The sequence below is a fragment of the Muntiacus reevesi genome, chromosome 4 (genome assembly GCF_963930625.1).
Source record: "Muntiacus reevesi chromosome 4, mMunRee1.1, whole genome shotgun sequence".
Classification (NCBI taxonomy): domain Eukaryota; kingdom Metazoa; phylum Chordata; class Mammalia; order Artiodactyla; family Cervidae; genus Muntiacus; species Muntiacus reevesi.
This window is the reverse complement of record NC_089252.1, coordinates 110158381-110174937: the sequence shown is the minus strand read 5'-3', so window position 1 is coordinate 110174937 and position 16557 is coordinate 110158381. Positions and strand designations below refer to the sequence as shown.

The window sequence follows — 16557 nt, the reverse complement described above, 5'->3', positions numbered from 1 at the left end:
TTTCTGCACAAGATCAACCCTGCACGGACAGTCAGTTAAGGTCCCCTCCCTGGCCCCTGCCAGGCTGGTCATGTCTGTCTCCCTGGACTTTGACTTCTGAGAAAAAGAAGCAAAACTGGACATGGTGGTGTTGAATCCTCCCCGAGAGGTTCCGGCTCCCAGATCACTGCGCTGCTCTGGCTCCAGTCCTTTCTGAAGACTCAGGAGGTCTTCCTTCTGGCCATGCCATACCCTTCCAGTTAAGTCTCTCATTTGTCTGTGCATCGCTTCCTAACAGAAGCCTGTGCCAGAAAACTTACACCCCCAAAAATCAGAATATCAAATTCTAATAGAAGGGCCCAGAGATCTAGAATTCCTTTCCCTGCTGAGCTCTCCAATGAAATTCACATTTAAATCTACTTCTGGACTTCCCCGGTGGTCCAGCGGTTAAGAATCTGCCTGCCAGTGAAGAGGACACAGGTTCAGTCCCTGGTCCGGGAAGATTTCACATGCTGTGAAGCAACTAAGCCCATGGGCCACAACCACTGAGCGCGTGTACTAAAGACCACGAGCTGCAACTGGTGCCCGTGCGCACGACAGCCCGCGCTCCACAGCAGCAGCCATGGCGAGGACAGACCACGCAGCACAGCTAGAGAGCAACACCTGCCCCCTGCAACCAGGAAAAAAAGCCAGCGTACAGCAATAAAGACCCAGCACAGCCATTAATAAATAAATAACAATAAAACCATATTTCTTAAAAAAAAAAAAAAAATCTACTTCTCCTGTTCCGTGTTGCTATTTTCCAGTCTCTGCTGCACGGAACCTGCCCGGACGTGTTTCTTGGCATGATCTGGCTCACTGATGAAACCCAGGCCAAAGCGATGATGCCTCAGAAGTATGAGAGCAGAAACGAGAAGCAAGAGCAGTCACCACAGCCAGTCAACAGAAGGGATCCACTCCATCCACCTTCCTGGAGGCACAAGCCTCAAGCATGCGTGCAATTCTCCAGTCCAAGAACCTTCTAAGGAAAGACGACACAGAGCCCTCTGTGGGTCAACTCAAAAGGCAGCAGGCAGGGGAGCCAGCAAGTGACAGCCCTGCCCAAGTAGCAGAGCTGCTGACAAGAGCCAGCCGCTCACCTGGAGCCTCAGAGCTCACCAGGGTCTCAGGGCCGCGGCAGGCCCCGCAGCTGCACTTCCCACCAGCATAACCCATGACTCTGGGGAAGCGACTTCTCTGCTCCTACGCCCCCAACTCTCCATCCTGCCCCAAGGGGGAAACAAACACTAATGAGAAACATGCCTGTGGGAAGACACTGTCGGGAACAAGCTGGAGCGTTTCCAACCTCAGTCCTCTGCCAAGCCCCACATCTCTTCCCTTAAAGGTCCCCAAACCAAGCCCACCAGGAGACTGGGATCCTACTACTCCTAATCTCCTTCTCAGGACTCTTCTGTTCTCTTATACATGAAATTACTAATGTGAGAAAAAACAAAAACATTTCCCTTCCATTCTGCAGCAAGTACAAGTCTTTCTGACATGATCTTAGTCATTTTCAGTTCCCACTCATCTCTATTACTTATATTAATTGCTCATTTTCATAGCGCCCGGGAAACAAAATCATAAAACAAACAAAAATAAGAAGTCCAAATTCTAGTTTATTACACACCCACCTACCTGAACCTGGCAAGAGAATTACTCATCTTCCCCTTCCACTGTGTTCACTTTGACACAAAGCTATTCCAAAGCACAATTTATCCAACCTGAACTGAAATTTTCTCTTTCCTACACTGCCCCACACTTAATAAATTTCTTCAGCTCAAAATCTACACTCTGAACTCAGCTTCCTGAATTTAAAGAGACAGCAGTTTTTATGTGATACATACACACACAGTAGAATGTTGTTTGGCCATAGAAAGGAATGAGGTTCTGATATATACTACGACATGGACAGACCCTGCAAACATGCTAAATGAAATAAGGCAGACGCAACCAGACAAACTTTATATGACGCCACTTCTAAGAAACATCTAGATTAGGAAAATCTGTAGAGACAGAAGACAGATTAGAGGTTACTAGGAGCCTGGGGGCAGAGAGGATAGGAAGTTACTAATTACAGCTTTCTGGGGTGATGAAAAGTTTTAGAAATAGATAATGGTGATGGCTACACAACACTGTGAATGTAATTAATGTCCCTGAATTGCACAATTAATGGTTAACACGGCAAATTTTATGTTTATACATATTTTAACACAATAAAAATAATTTTAAAAAATTAAAAACATAATTTAAAAAATAAAAAAATAGTAATTTAAAATAATTTTTAAAAATTAAAAATAGACACAATGGGATGGAGGCCCTGGGGGCCTGAGCAGACCTATTACACAAAAATGTAAATGATCTTGTCCAATGCCTTCACGGGACACCCTGCTACAAGCAAAAACAAAGGGTTCTGCTGTTATAGACCCAAATTATAGAGCTTTATGTATAAAGAAAAAAAACGATTGGAACCAGGACAAAGAATAGCCCTGGAGGAAGTCTACAGAGAGGACAAGCCCAGATCAAGTCAGACCCACTGGCTCAGAGGACAAAGGGCATCAAAGAACAGGAGGAGTCCCTGAGGGCAGACTGGGGAGGCAGACTGGTGCCACTTTGTCACGCTGAACCCATGATTCTGAACCTGCCCCAAACCAGATCATAAATGTGCAATTTTAGAAAAATCCATACACATAATATATATTAACACAGGACATTATTTTTTTTTTTTGAGAGATGATAGTCTATTTATTTTGTGCCTGTATTCACCAAACTTTCAGCATTTAAAATTCTCTTTAACCAACTCACAAAAGTTAAACACTCAACCAAGAAAAAGAAATGTTTCAAAGCCCCAAGGAGGGAGTAGGAAAAGAGATGCAAAAAATGACACAGACTGCAGACTCTGTCTCAAAGCTTTCCAAGATCATTTGTTGAAAAGCCTTACCATCTCCCCTAAATTTCAGCCATACTGGACTCATTATGCTTATTCTTACCACAAACATTTACTGACTATCTTCTTTCACTGGAATAAATACCCAGAAGTGAAACTGTTAGGAAACATAAAACGTACTATATAACCTAAGACTGCCAACATATTTTCCAGAGTACCCATACCGTTTTACACTTCCACCAGACAGACTTCGTTTCTTGGCATCCTCACCAGCGTTTGGTATTGCTACTATTCTTTATTTTAGCTGGACTAATAGGAGTGTGTAAGTATCTTATTTGATCTTGATTTGCATTTCCCTCATGGCTAGTGAGAGGAAAAGGAGAAAAAGAAAGATACACCTATTTGAATGCAGAGTTTCAAAGAATACCAATGAGAGATAAGAAAGCCTTCTTAAAAAAGAAAGAAAGAAAGAAAGAAAGCCTTCTTCAGTGATCAATGCAAAGAAATAGAGGAAAACAATAGAATGGGAAAGACTAGAGATCTCTTCAAGAAAATTAAAGATACCAAGGGAACATTTCATGTGAAGAAGGGCCCAATTAAGGAAAGAAATGGTGTGGACCTAACAGAAGCAGAAGATATTAAGAAGAGATGGCAAGAATACACAGAACTGTACAAAAAAGGTCTTAATGACCCAGATAACTACAATGGTGTGATCACTCACCTAGAGCCAGACATCCTGGAATGTGAAGTCAAGTGGGCCTTAGGAAGCATCACTACGAACAAAGCTAGTGGAGGCGATGGAATTCCAGTTGAACTTTTTCAAATCCTAAAAGATGATGCTGTGAAAGTGCTGCATTCAATATGTCGGCAAATTTGGAAAACTCAGTAGTGGCCACAGGACTGGAAAAGGTCCGTTTACATTCTAATCCCAAAAAAAGGCAATGCCAAAGAATGTTCAAACTACCGCACAATTGCACTCTTCTCATGTGCTACTAAAGTGATGCTCAAAATTCTCCAAGTCAGGTTTAACAGTACATTATCCGTGAACTTCCAGATATTCCAGCTGGATTTAGAAAAGGCAGAGGAACCAGAGATCAAATTGCCAACATTCACTAGATCATCGAAAAAGCAAGAGAGTTCCAGAAAAACATCTATTTCTGCTTTATTGAGTACAACAAAGCCTCTGACTGTCTGGATCACAATGAACTGTGGAAAATTCTACAGGAGATGGGAAACCAGACCACCTGACCTGCCTCCTGAGAAATCTGTATGCAGGTCAAGAACGAACAGTTAGAACTGGACATGGAACAACAGACTGATTCCAAATCGGGAAAGGAGTATATCAAGGCTGTTTATTGTCACCCTGCTTATTTAACTTATATGCAGAATACATCAACATCATGTGAAATGCCAGGCTGGATGAAGCACAAGCTGGAATCAAGATTGCTGGGAGAAATATCAATAACCTCAGATACAAATGGGCAGATGACACCACACTTACGGCAGAAAGCGAAGAGGAACTAAAGAGCCTCTTGATGAAAGTTTAAAAGAGGAGAGTGAAAAAGTTGGCTTAAAACTCAACATTCAGAAAACTAACATCATGGCATCCAGCCCCATCACTCATGGTAAATAGATGGGGAAACAATGGAAACTGTGAAAAGACTTTATTTTCGGGTGCTCCAAAATCACTGTAGATGGTAACTGCAGCCATGAAATTAAAAGATACTTGTTCCTTGGAAGAAAAGCTATGACCAAGCTAGACAGCATATTAAAAAACAGAGACATTACTTTACCAACAAAAGTTTGTCCAGTCAAAGCTAGTTAAATCACCTTTAAAGATTTGACAGAATTTACTAGTGAAGCCATCTGATCTTGGGCTTTTTCCTTCTGTGTGGGAAGTTTTTAAACTATTAACTCAATCTCTTTATCTGTCAAGTCTATTCAGATTTTCTATTTCTTCTTGAATAAATTTTGTTAGTTTGTGTGTTTCCAGGAATTTGTCCATTTCACCTAGGCTATCTAATTCATTAGCATAAATTTGCTGTTCATAGTATTATAGTCATTTTTATTACTGAAGGATGGTGGTACTGTCCCGTCCCCACTTTCTGTAATGATTCCAGTTATTTGAGCTTCCTCTTATTCTCTGTTGATCTTTTAAAAAAAACAAACTCTTGCTTTTATGTACTTCACTATTTTCCCAGTCTCTCTGCATTTGTTTACACTCTAGTCTTTATTATTTTCTTCCTTCTGTTTGTTATGGGTTTATTTTTCTCTTTTCTAGCTTCTTCTTTTTCTTCTTTAATTTCTTAAGGTTACTGATCTGAGCTGTTTTCGCTCTCTTAACACAGGCACTAACAGTTGTAAATTTCCCTCTAAACACTACTTTAGTTGTATCCCACAGCTTCTGTATTTGTGAATTTTTTGTTTTGTTTGCATTCATCTCAAAAGTATTTTCTAACTCCTCATGTACTTTCTTCTTTGATCCACTAGGTATTTAGGAGTTGCTGAGATTTCCTTATATAATATATTCTAGATAGTCTAGATGTAAGTCCCTGCTAGACATGTTGTTCACAAATATTTTCTTCAAGTCTGTAACCTGTCTTCTTAAAAATTCTTTTCACAGACTTTGTGATAGAGCCAAAGTTTTTAATTTTTGATGAAGTCTAATTTATCCTATTTTTTCTCCCCTTTATGGGTCATGCTTTAGGTGCCATGTATAAGAATTCTTCACCAGACTTCCTTGGTGGTGCAGTGGATAGGAACCCACCTTTCAAGGCAGGGGACACATGTTCAATCCCTGGTCTGGAAAGATCCCACATGCTGAGAAGCAACTAAGTCAGTGGGCCACAACCACCGATACAGCACTCTGGAGCTTGTAAGCCGCAGTTACTGAGCCCACATGCCACAATTACTGAAGCCTTCACTCTAGAGAGTCTGTGCTCTGCAACCAGAGAAGCCACCACAATGAGAAGCTATGAGAAGCTCGTGCAGAGTAGCTCCTGCTTGCTGCAACTAGAGAAAGTCCATGCAAAGCAATGAAGACCCAGCACAGCCAAAAATAAAGAAAGAAATTAAAATGCTACAAAAGATAAAAAATAAATTTTTAAAAAAGAATTCTTCACCAAGCCTTACTTCTGAAATTTTTCTCTGATGTTTCCTCCTAAAATATTTAATTGTTGTGATTTAAGGCTCAGTGGTGTTTGATTCTCTGTGACTCTCTACAGTCCATGGACTGTAGCCCACCAGGCTTCTCTGCCCATGGAATTCTTTAGCCATTTCCTTCTCCAGGGGATCTTCTGGAACCAGGGATCAAACCTGGGTCTCCTGCATTGCAGGCCCTTCTTTGCTGTCTGAACCCACCTTAAATCTATGAAACATTTGAGTTACTTTTTATGTAAGATGTGAGGTTAGGTTTGCATTTTGTTTTTCCCTGTGGATAACCAATTGTTGCAACACTAAATGTTAAAAAGACTACCTTTCCTCCAATGAACTGCTTTGGCACCTGTCTTAGCCCTCTGGGCTGTTACCACAGAAATAGCATACACTGGGTGGCTTAAACAATAAATATTTACTCTTCACACTTCTGGAGTCTAGGCAGTCCAAGTCAAGGCACTGGCAGGTTCCGTTTCTGATGAGGGCCCATTTCCTGGTTCACAGACGGCCGTCTTCTCACCGTGCCTTCACATGGCAGAAAAGGGAGTGAGACCTCTCTGCGGTCTCATTTACCAGGGCAAGTAATCCCATTCATGAGGACTCCACCTTCATGACTTAATTATCCCCCAAAAGGCTATGACTTCCTAATATCATCACACTAAGGGTTTCAACATAAGAACTTGTGGGGGACACATTCAGTCAAAAAGCAACTGGCTGTACTTGTGTGAGTCTATTTCTAGGTTTTCTAAACTGTTCCACTGATCTGTGTCCATCCCTCCCTCAACACCACGTTGTCTTGATGACTGTAGCTCTAAAGTCTTGAAATGGGTGAAGAGATTCCTCTCATTTTATTCTTCTTCAAAATTGTTTTACCTTTTCTAATTTCTTGGTCTTTCCATATGGATATTAATCTTGTCTACATCTAAAAAAAACTTGCTAGAATTTTAATAGGAATTACAATAAACTTGCATTATCAATTTTGAGAAGAACTGACATTGCCACTATGTTTAGTCTTCCAATCTATGAACAAAATATCTCTATTTATTTAATCTCTGACTTTTTTTTCCCCTTGGCAGCATTGCAGCTTATGGGATCTTAGTTCCCCGACCACAGATCGACTCACGTCCCCTGCAACGGAAGCATAAGAGTCCTAACCACTCACAGGAACTCCCTCTTTAACCATTATTGTATTAATCATTACTGTATTACTTTAATTATTACTGTATTACTTTAATCATTACTGGTTTTAGCAGATAAGTGCTGTACATGTTTTGTTAGATTTACACCCAATTTCTTTGACTGGTTCTGTTTTCAATTTCAGTTTCCCCGTGTTAATCGCTAGTACAAAGAAATATAACTGATTTCAATATGTTGCTCTTGTATCCTGCATTTGTGCTGAACTCAATAATTAGTTCCACAGTCTTTTTTGTACATTCCTTGGGATTTTCTAAGTAGAATATCATGTCAACTGTGTGAGAAACATCTTTCTTTCTTCCTATAATGTCCACACACACTTTTATTGCACTCCATCTCCACTCCTTCTGAGACTTTCATAACATGAAAGATAAACATTTTCTTACTGTCCCATGGGCCCCTGAAGATCCCTTCATTTTTCTTCAGTTTATTTTAAAAACCTGTTGTTCAAGTACATAGGTTTTACCCTTCTACCTTCAAGTTAACTGACTTCTTAACATATCTCTATTCTGTCACTGAGTCCACTCATGAATTTTAAATATAGTTTCAGTTATAAAACTTCCAATATAAATGTCTATCTTTCCATTTGTTTCAGAAATGTTCACCCTCAAGGAATAATGTGGTAGTCCAGGGGTAAAGAATCCTCCTGCCAATGCAGGAGGCACGGGTTCGACCCCTGGTCCAGTAAGATCCCAAAAGCTGTGGAGCAACTAAGCCCATGTGCCACAATTACGGAGTCTGTGCTCCAGAGCGTGGGAGCCACAATGCCTGAAACCTGCACACTACAGACCTGTGCTCCGCTACAAGAGAAGCCACTGCGATGAGAATCCTGTGCACCACAACTAGCGCACAGCCTCCACCTGCCACAACTAGAGAAAAGCCCATGCAGCAACAAAGACAGTTCAGTTCAGTTCAGTCGCTCAGTCATGTCCGACTCTGCGACCCCATGAACTGCAGCATGCCAGGCCTCCCTGTCCATCACCAACTCCCGGAGTCCACCCAAACCCATGTCCATCGAGTCGGTGATGCCATCCAACCATCTCATCCTCTCTCGTCCCGTTCTCCTCCTGCCCTCAATCTTTCCCAGCATCATGGTCTTTTCCGATGAGTCAGCTCTTCACATCAGGTGGCCAAAGTATTGGAGTTTCAGTTTCAACATCAGTCCTTCCAATGAACACCCAGGACTGATCTCCTTCAGGATGGACTGGTTGGATCTCCTTGCAGTCCAAGGGACTCTCAAGAGTCTTCTCCAACACCACAGTTCAAAAGCATCAATTCTGCGGCGCTCAGCTTTCTTCACAGTCCAACTCTCACATCCATACATGACCACTGGAAAAACCATAGCCTTGACTGGACGGACCGTTAAAGCATGGCCAAATATAAACAAACTTAAAAAAAAAATGTCCACCCTGAATTATTAGAGCCAGGTTTTAACTAATAATTTTAGTTTAAATTCTTTCTTGATTCCAACATCTTTGTTATGTCATGGTGGCCATCTGTTGACTGTCTTTTCCCCTTAGGAGATGGTAAGATTTTCCTGATTGCTTACATGTGGAGTAACTTTGAATGTCTGGATACTATGCTGTTATTCTGGAACTTGTTCAAGTGCAACAGAAAATGGTGTAGTTTTTTTTTTTTTTTTATAGTTTGTAATTGGACGATATTTGCTTTACAATATTGTGTTGGTTTCTGCCATTATCAACATGAATCAGCCAAAAGTAGACATATGCCCCCCCGCCGAACCTCCTCCCACCTCCTACCCCAGCCCACCCCTCCAGCTTGTCACAGAGTCCCTGATTTGAGCTCCCTACTTCATACAGCAAATTTCCACTAGCTATCTATTTTACATATTGCAATGTATATGTTTCCATGCTGCTCTCTCAATTCATCCCACCCTCTCCTTCCCCGACTGGGTCCACACAAGTCTGTTCTCTACGTCTGCATCTCCACTGCTGCCCTGCAAATAGGTTCATCAGTACCATCTTTCTAGATTCCATATATATGCATTGATATATGGTATTTGTCTTTCTCTCTCTGACCTATCTCACCATGTATAACAGGTTTCAGGTCCCTCACTTCATTAAGACTGACTCAAATGTGTTCCTTTTTATGGCTGAGTAACATTCCATTGTATACATGTACCACAGCTTCTTTTTCCACTCATCTGTCAATCGACATATAGGTGTTTCCATGTTCTAGCTATTGTAAACAGTGCCGCAGCAATCACTGGGGTAATTGTGTCTCTTTCAATTATGGTTTTCTCAGGGTATATGCCCAGTAGTGGGATTGTCGGGTCATATGGTAGTTCTATTCCTAGTTTTTTAAGGAGAAAAAAATACGAAACACTTCAGGAATTTGCGTGTCATCCTTGTACAGGGGCCATGCTAATTTTCTCTGCATTGTTCCGATTTCAGTATGTGTGCTGCTGAAGTGAGTGCACATTTTTGTTTTAGCAGCAATCTCCCTGATTAGGTCCAATCCACAAATTCCTATCCACTCTCTGGGCTGTGGTTCCAACATCAGATCATTTTAAAGCCCCTGCGGTGCCATTCTGACTTGTCTCAAGCATATTGTGCAGATTCTGGCACATGACTTGGACAGCAGCCTAGCCTTTGGTATGCTGTTTAGGGTCAAGTGCACAGATAAAATTTAGGAGAACCTGGAGTTCATACACAGTATTACGGGTTCACTTTGTTGAGTTCCTTCCTCTTTACAGGGCTTCCCTGACAGCTCAGCTGGTAAAGAATTGCCTGCAATGCAAGAGACTCCAGCTTGCTTCCTGGGTCGGGAAGATCTGGAGAAGGGATAGGCTACCCACTCCAGTATTCTTGGGCTTCCCTTGTGGCTCAGCTGGTAAAGAATTCACCTGCAATGAGGGAGACCTGGGTTCGATCCCTGGGTTGGGAAGATCCCCCGGAGAGGGTAAAGGCGACCCATTCCAGTATTCTGGCCTGGAGAATTCCAGGGACTGTACAGTCCATGGGGTCGCAAAGAGTCGGAAACAACTGAGCAACTTTCACTTTCCTCTTTACAATCTTTCCAAGACATTCCAGCTCCCAGAGGACCTTTTGTGGGTCTACTGGCAAGAAAGGAAATAATTTCATTTCTTTCTACTGCTGAGCACCTCCCACAACTGTAACTGCTTCCCAGGTCAAGCAGTAAGAATTGAGAACAAAATCAGCAAACTTCTCCATGTTCTTGATACCATAATTCCTGTAAATAAAAGGATTCCTCTCCCCGCTGGCTGCCGATGTCACTATTGCCTTCACCACCACAAAATTTCATGGGGGTCAAGAGCAGGAGAAAATGGAGGGGAAAAAAAACAAACAAGACACAAGATTTTCTTCCTGCATCCTTACCCTCCAATCTCTTAAGAAGTCCCTTTCTCACTCCTCAGACTAGAAAGACAGGCTTCTCTTGGACTTCTGTCTATACTTAGTGTGTCCAGTTCCAGGTTCTGGGTTACCTTTGAGTCCATGCTAGAAGACACTCTATGGAGAGGAAAAACAAAAACAAGTTTCCTTTCCAACCGGTGGTCCATGCAATCGGCCCTAGTCATTTAATTGCATTTAGCCAGAAGGACTTCCCAGGTGATGCTAGTGGTAAAGAACCTGACTGCCAATGCAGGAGATGTAAGAGATACAGAGAATGTGCTTCCCTGGTAGCTCAGCTGGTAAAGAATTTACCTGCAATGCAGGAGACCCTTGTTCAATTCCTGGGTTGGGAAGTTCACCTGGAGAAAAGACAGGCTACCAATTCTAGTTTTTTGGGCTTCCCTGGTAGCTCCGATGGTAAAGAATCGTCTGTAATGCAGGAGACCTGGGTTCAATCCCTGGGCTGGGAAGATCCCCTGCAGAATTCTTGCTTGGAGAATCTCACAGACAGAGGAGCGTGGCGGGCTACAGTCCATAGGCCTGCACGGTTTCGGGCACACTGAAGCTACTTAGCACACATGCAGCCAGAGGCAGAGGGTACTGTGTGCTTACTATATGCTGACCAAAATCAGGACCCTTACATTTTCACTTGTCTGTTTTAAGGCCATGCCATGCAGACTTAATTCCCAACCAGGGATCAAACCCATGCACCCTCCATGGGGAGCATGAAGTGTTAACCACTGAACTGCCAGGGAAATCCCAGAACCCTTACATTTTTAACATAAAAATCTTAAATTTCTGGGTATCTTGCCATTAATGAAACCTTCCATATTATGGCCTTTGGTATGATTTTTGTCAATCCTACCATTATCCCATTGTGAGAAGCATGGCCTTACTGTGTTTAGCAACTTTTCTAAAGAGAACATGTACTTTTCCAATCAGAAAAAAATTTAAGTAAAGGATATAGGCAAAAGACACACAACAGGACTTCCCCTTCCCTGGTGGTCCAGTTGTTAGAAGACCCTGCAATTCCAATGCAGGGGGCATGGGTTCTATCCCTGGTTGGGGAAGTTCCACATGCCACGTGGTCAAAAAAAAGCACAACAAGAGAATGGAAGGAAATGTTGGTAACAGTGGCTGTTTCTCTTCATGTGATATTCTTACATGCAGAGGCAGTTTAAGTCAACTTTCTGTACTTTTAACCTTTTTATAACGACTATTGAGTCAACATTGAGTACACTTTCAAAGTTTAGCATAAAATATTACAGAAAAGCACACAGATTATAAGCACACAGCTACATGAAAGTAAACACAGCCATTTGATCTATCAATCAAGAATGAGAGTATCACCCCCAAGTTACCTTTTATGAGCTGCAATGGCAATTACTTCTCAATTATAAAAGTGGTATATACGGACTTCTATCAAATAGTACCAGAAGGTAGTTCTGATTTTAGTTAATTTAATGTTTATTATCTTCATAGATTGTCAAGATATGTAATATTCACTTTTACAACTCATACAAAATCTTCCATATGTTTTCTACAGGTTCATTCTAAAATTTGATAACCATTAAAAAAGCATTTGGAGTAGCTGATAATGAAATTTTCATTTACTGAGAAATCTCTAGCAGGGCTGACAGAAGTTGTATCTCTCCTGAAGCCTGGAAGAGATGATGGCTTCAAGTGCAAAGACAGCGATATGAGACTTCACAGAATACAAAAACTCCATGAAGCATGGCACCACCAAAGGAACACTGTAATTCTTCAATTACTGACCCCAAAGAAATGGAGATCTGCAATCTGCCCAACAGAAGATTCAAAGTATTTGTTTTAAAGATATCCTTAATGAGCTGTAAGAAAACAGACAATTCAGTGAAGTCAGAAAAATAATACACGAACAAAAGTGTTGGTCACTCAGTTGTGTCCAACTCTTAGTGACCCCATGGACTGCAGCCCGCCAGGCTCCTCTGTCCGTGGGATTTCCCAGGCAAGAATACTGGAGTGGGTTGCCACTTCCTTCTCCAGGGGATCCTCTTGACCCAGGGACAAAACCCAGGTCTCTGGCATTGCAGATGAGTTCTTTACCATCTGAGCCACCAAGGAAGTCACATGAACAAAAGGAAAAATTTAACAGAGAGACATAAATCATAAAAAGAACCAAACACAAATCATGGTGCTGAAAACTAAAATGAATGAAATGAAAATGCACTAGAAAGTATTAATAACAGACTTAATCAAGCAGAAGAAAAAAATCCATGAAGTCAATGACAGATCATCTGAAATTATCCAGGTTAAGGTGAATGAAGAGAAAATATGAAAAAGTGAAGAAAGCCTTCACAAATTATGGGGTATGAAGAAAAATAACCTAACCACTGTTGGAGTCCCCAAAGGAAAAGAGAAGGAGAAAGGGGCAGAAAACTTACTTAAAGAAATAATAGCTGAGATCTTCCCAATCTGTGAAGAGATTTAGACATCCAAGTTTTTAATAGGTCCCCCAAAAGATCTCGAGACACACCATAATGAAATCACCTAAAATCAAAGACAAAGAGAATTTTAAAAGTGACAAGAGAAAAAAATTCCTCACATACAAGGAAACTCCCATAAGGCTACCAGTGGATTTCTCACATATTGCAGGCCAGGAGAGAATGAAATGATTTATTCAAAGTGCTGCCAAAAAAAAAAAAAAAAAGAAAGAAATCTGCCAACCTATATCCAGAAAAGCTGAAAACTCTAATTTGAAAAGACAGATGCACCCTAATGTTCTCAGCAGTACTATGTACAACAGATAAGTACCCCTCAAAAGATGAATGGATAAAGAACACGTGTTCTTTATGTGATACACACATACCCCCACACACATACATACAATGGGATATTTTTCAGCCATTAAAAAAAGAAATATTGCCATTTGCAGCAACATGGATGAACCTAGAGTATACACACCAAGTGAAGACAAAGACAAGTATTATATAATACCACTTAAATGTGAAATCTAAAAAATAATACAAATCATCTACAAAAGCAGAATCACAAAGCAGGTCTTGGCAAATTTAAGAAAGCTGAAATTATATCAAGCATCTTTTCCAACCACAACACTATGAGAGTAGAAATAAACTACAAGAAAAACAACTACAAAAACACAAACCCGTGGAAGACAACATGCTGCTACACAACAGTGGATCACCAAAGGAATCAAAGAAGAAGTCAAAAAATACCCAGTGATTGATGAAAACAAAAGCACAATGATCCAAAACCAATAGGATACAGCCAAAGCAAACCTAAAAGAGAATTTTATAGCAACACAACCTTATTTCAGGGAAAAAAACCTTAAATAAACTTACACCAAAAGCAACTAGAGAAAGAACAAACAAAACCTAAAGTTAGTAGAAGGAAAGAAATCATAAAGATCAGAGCAGAAATAAATGATATAGAGTAAAGAAACTACATTCCAATAAAAATTAATAAAATAAAGAAATGATATAGATGAAGAAAATAATATCAAAGGTCAATGAAACTAAAAGCTGATTCTTTGAAAAGATAACAAAACTGACAAACCTTTAGACAGACTCTTCAAGAAAAAAAGGGAAATGACTCAAATCAAAATCAGAAATGAAAAGGAAATTACAACTGACAACACAGAAATACAAAGAATCATAAGAGACTATTACATTTTTGTAAAATATAAATGTTCAAAAAAAAAAATAAATAAATAAATGTTCAGGTATTGCTTTTTTTTCTCCAGAGCTCCAGAAATGTTTCTAATGAGCAGCCATGCTTAAAAGCAACTGGACTATATGATGATCTTTTACTTTTATCTAGTTTGTTCCACTTTTTCTATTTCACATTCAGGGCTTCCATTTCCTTTAGTTTTCTAATTTCTCCATCTCTTCTTTTTTTTAACGTTCTTTCTCAAGCCTTTACGAAGCATAGTATATACATATATATATAAATAGCATGTATAATATATATTTTAGAAAACTAATGAAATTTTGCCTAAATAAAGAATTTATGACATTTTGATTCCACTTGTTTGACCCAGTATGAATAGAATGCTAGATTTCTTAATTTAAAAAAATAGATATGCAACAAGAAACAAAAGTTTACCATATAGCACTGGGAACTATAGTTAGTATCTTTAATAACCTATAATGGAAAATAATCTGAAAAATAATATATGTATATAATGTGTAACTGAATCACTTTGCTGTGTACCTAAAACATTGTAAGGGCAACTATACTTTAATAACATATATATTTTAAAAATAGACTGTTATAGCAACTGTACACCAATGAAAAGGACAACTTGGAAGAAATGGAGAAATTCTTAGGTACAATTTCCTAAGACTGAAACAGGAAGAAACAGAAAATATGAACAGACCAATCACAAGTACTGAATTCAAAACTGTGATTAAAACACTCCCAACAGGACTTCCCTGGTGGTCCCGTGGTTAAGAATTCACCAGTCAATGCAGGGGACACAGGTTCCATCCCTGGTCCAGGAAGATTCCACATGTTGTAGGGCAACTAAGCTTGTGCTCCACAACTACTCAGCCCGCACACCTAAGTGCCCGTGCTCTGCAACAAGAGACGCCACCGCAATGTGACACAAGGAGAAGCCCATTCACCACGACTAGAAAGTAGCCCTTGCCCTCTGCCACTAGAGAAAGCCCATGTGCAGCAACAAAGACCCAGTGCACTCAAAAAAAGTAATAATGACTACTATTTTTTTTTAATTAATAAGTTTAAAAAAAAGAGAGAGGAAAAAAACGTGTCTACCTTAAAAAAAAAAAAGACAACTGTCAACAAACAAAAGTCCAGAACCAGATGGCTACATGGGCAAATTCTGTCAAACATTTAGAGAAGAGCTAACCCTTATCTTTCTGAAACTGTTGCAAAAAACTGCAGAGGAAGGAAATCTTCCAAACTCATTCTGTGAGGCCAACCATTACCCTGATACCAAAACCAGACAAACATACCACACACACACAGAATTAACAGGCCAAGATCACTAATGAACAGACACAGAAATCCTCAACAAAATTCTAGCAGTCCAAATCCAACAGCACATTAAAGACCATACATTATGATCAAGTGGAATTTATCCCAGGGATGCAAGGATTTTTCAATATCCATAGATCAGTGTGATATACCACATCAACAAATTGAAGACTAAAAATTATATGATCATCTCAATAGATGTAAAGAAAACTTTTGACAAAATACAACATCCATTTACAATAAAAACTTCCCAGAAAATGGGCACAGAGGGAACCTACCTCAACATAATAAAGTCCACTCATGGCAAACCTATAGCTAACATCATACTAAATGGTGAAAAGCAAAAAGCATTTCCTCTAAGATCAGGAACAAGACAAGAATGCCCACTCTCGTTGCTTTTATTCAACAGTTTCTGGAGGTCCTAGCCACAGCAATCAGAGAAGACAAAAGAAATAAAAGGTATCCAAATTGGAAAAGGGAAAGAACCAGTTAAAGTGTCACTATTTCAGATGACATGATACTATACACAGGAAATCTAACAACACTACTAAAACTCATTAATGAATTTGGTAAAGTCGCAGGTTACAAAATTAAAACATAGAAGTCTGTTGAATTTCTCTACACTAACAATGAAAGATCAGAAAGAGAAGTTCGAGAAACAACTCCATTTACCATCTTATCAAAAAGAATAAAATATGTATCTAGGAATAAGGAGACAAAAGACCTGTGTTCTGAAAATTATGACACTGATGAAAGAAACTGGAGATGACACAAACAGATGGAAAGATTTATCATGTTCTTGGATTGGAATAATTAATACTGTTAAAATGACATACTACCAAAGGCAATCTGTAGATTCAATGCAACCCCTATCAAATTACCAATGGCACTGTTAATAGAACTAGAACAAAATACCTTAAAATTTGTATGGAGACA

The 16557-nt window shown here is 39.9% G+C and overlaps 1 protein-coding gene and 1 non-coding gene across 2 annotated transcripts in view; both read right to left on the bottom strand.

Annotated features, from left to right (window-relative positions):
* SCAP (SREBF chaperone) overlaps positions 1 to 16557 on the bottom strand; it is a 98347-nt gene that overhangs the window by 47347 nt on the left and 34443 nt on the right. The gene's annotated exons all lie outside the window — the stretch shown is intronic.
* On the bottom strand, positions 9581 to 9689 carry LOC136168029 (U6 spliceosomal RNA). Its single transcript, XR_010663194.1, has one exon. It is a non-coding gene; the product is annotated as a U6 spliceosomal RNA (small nuclear RNA).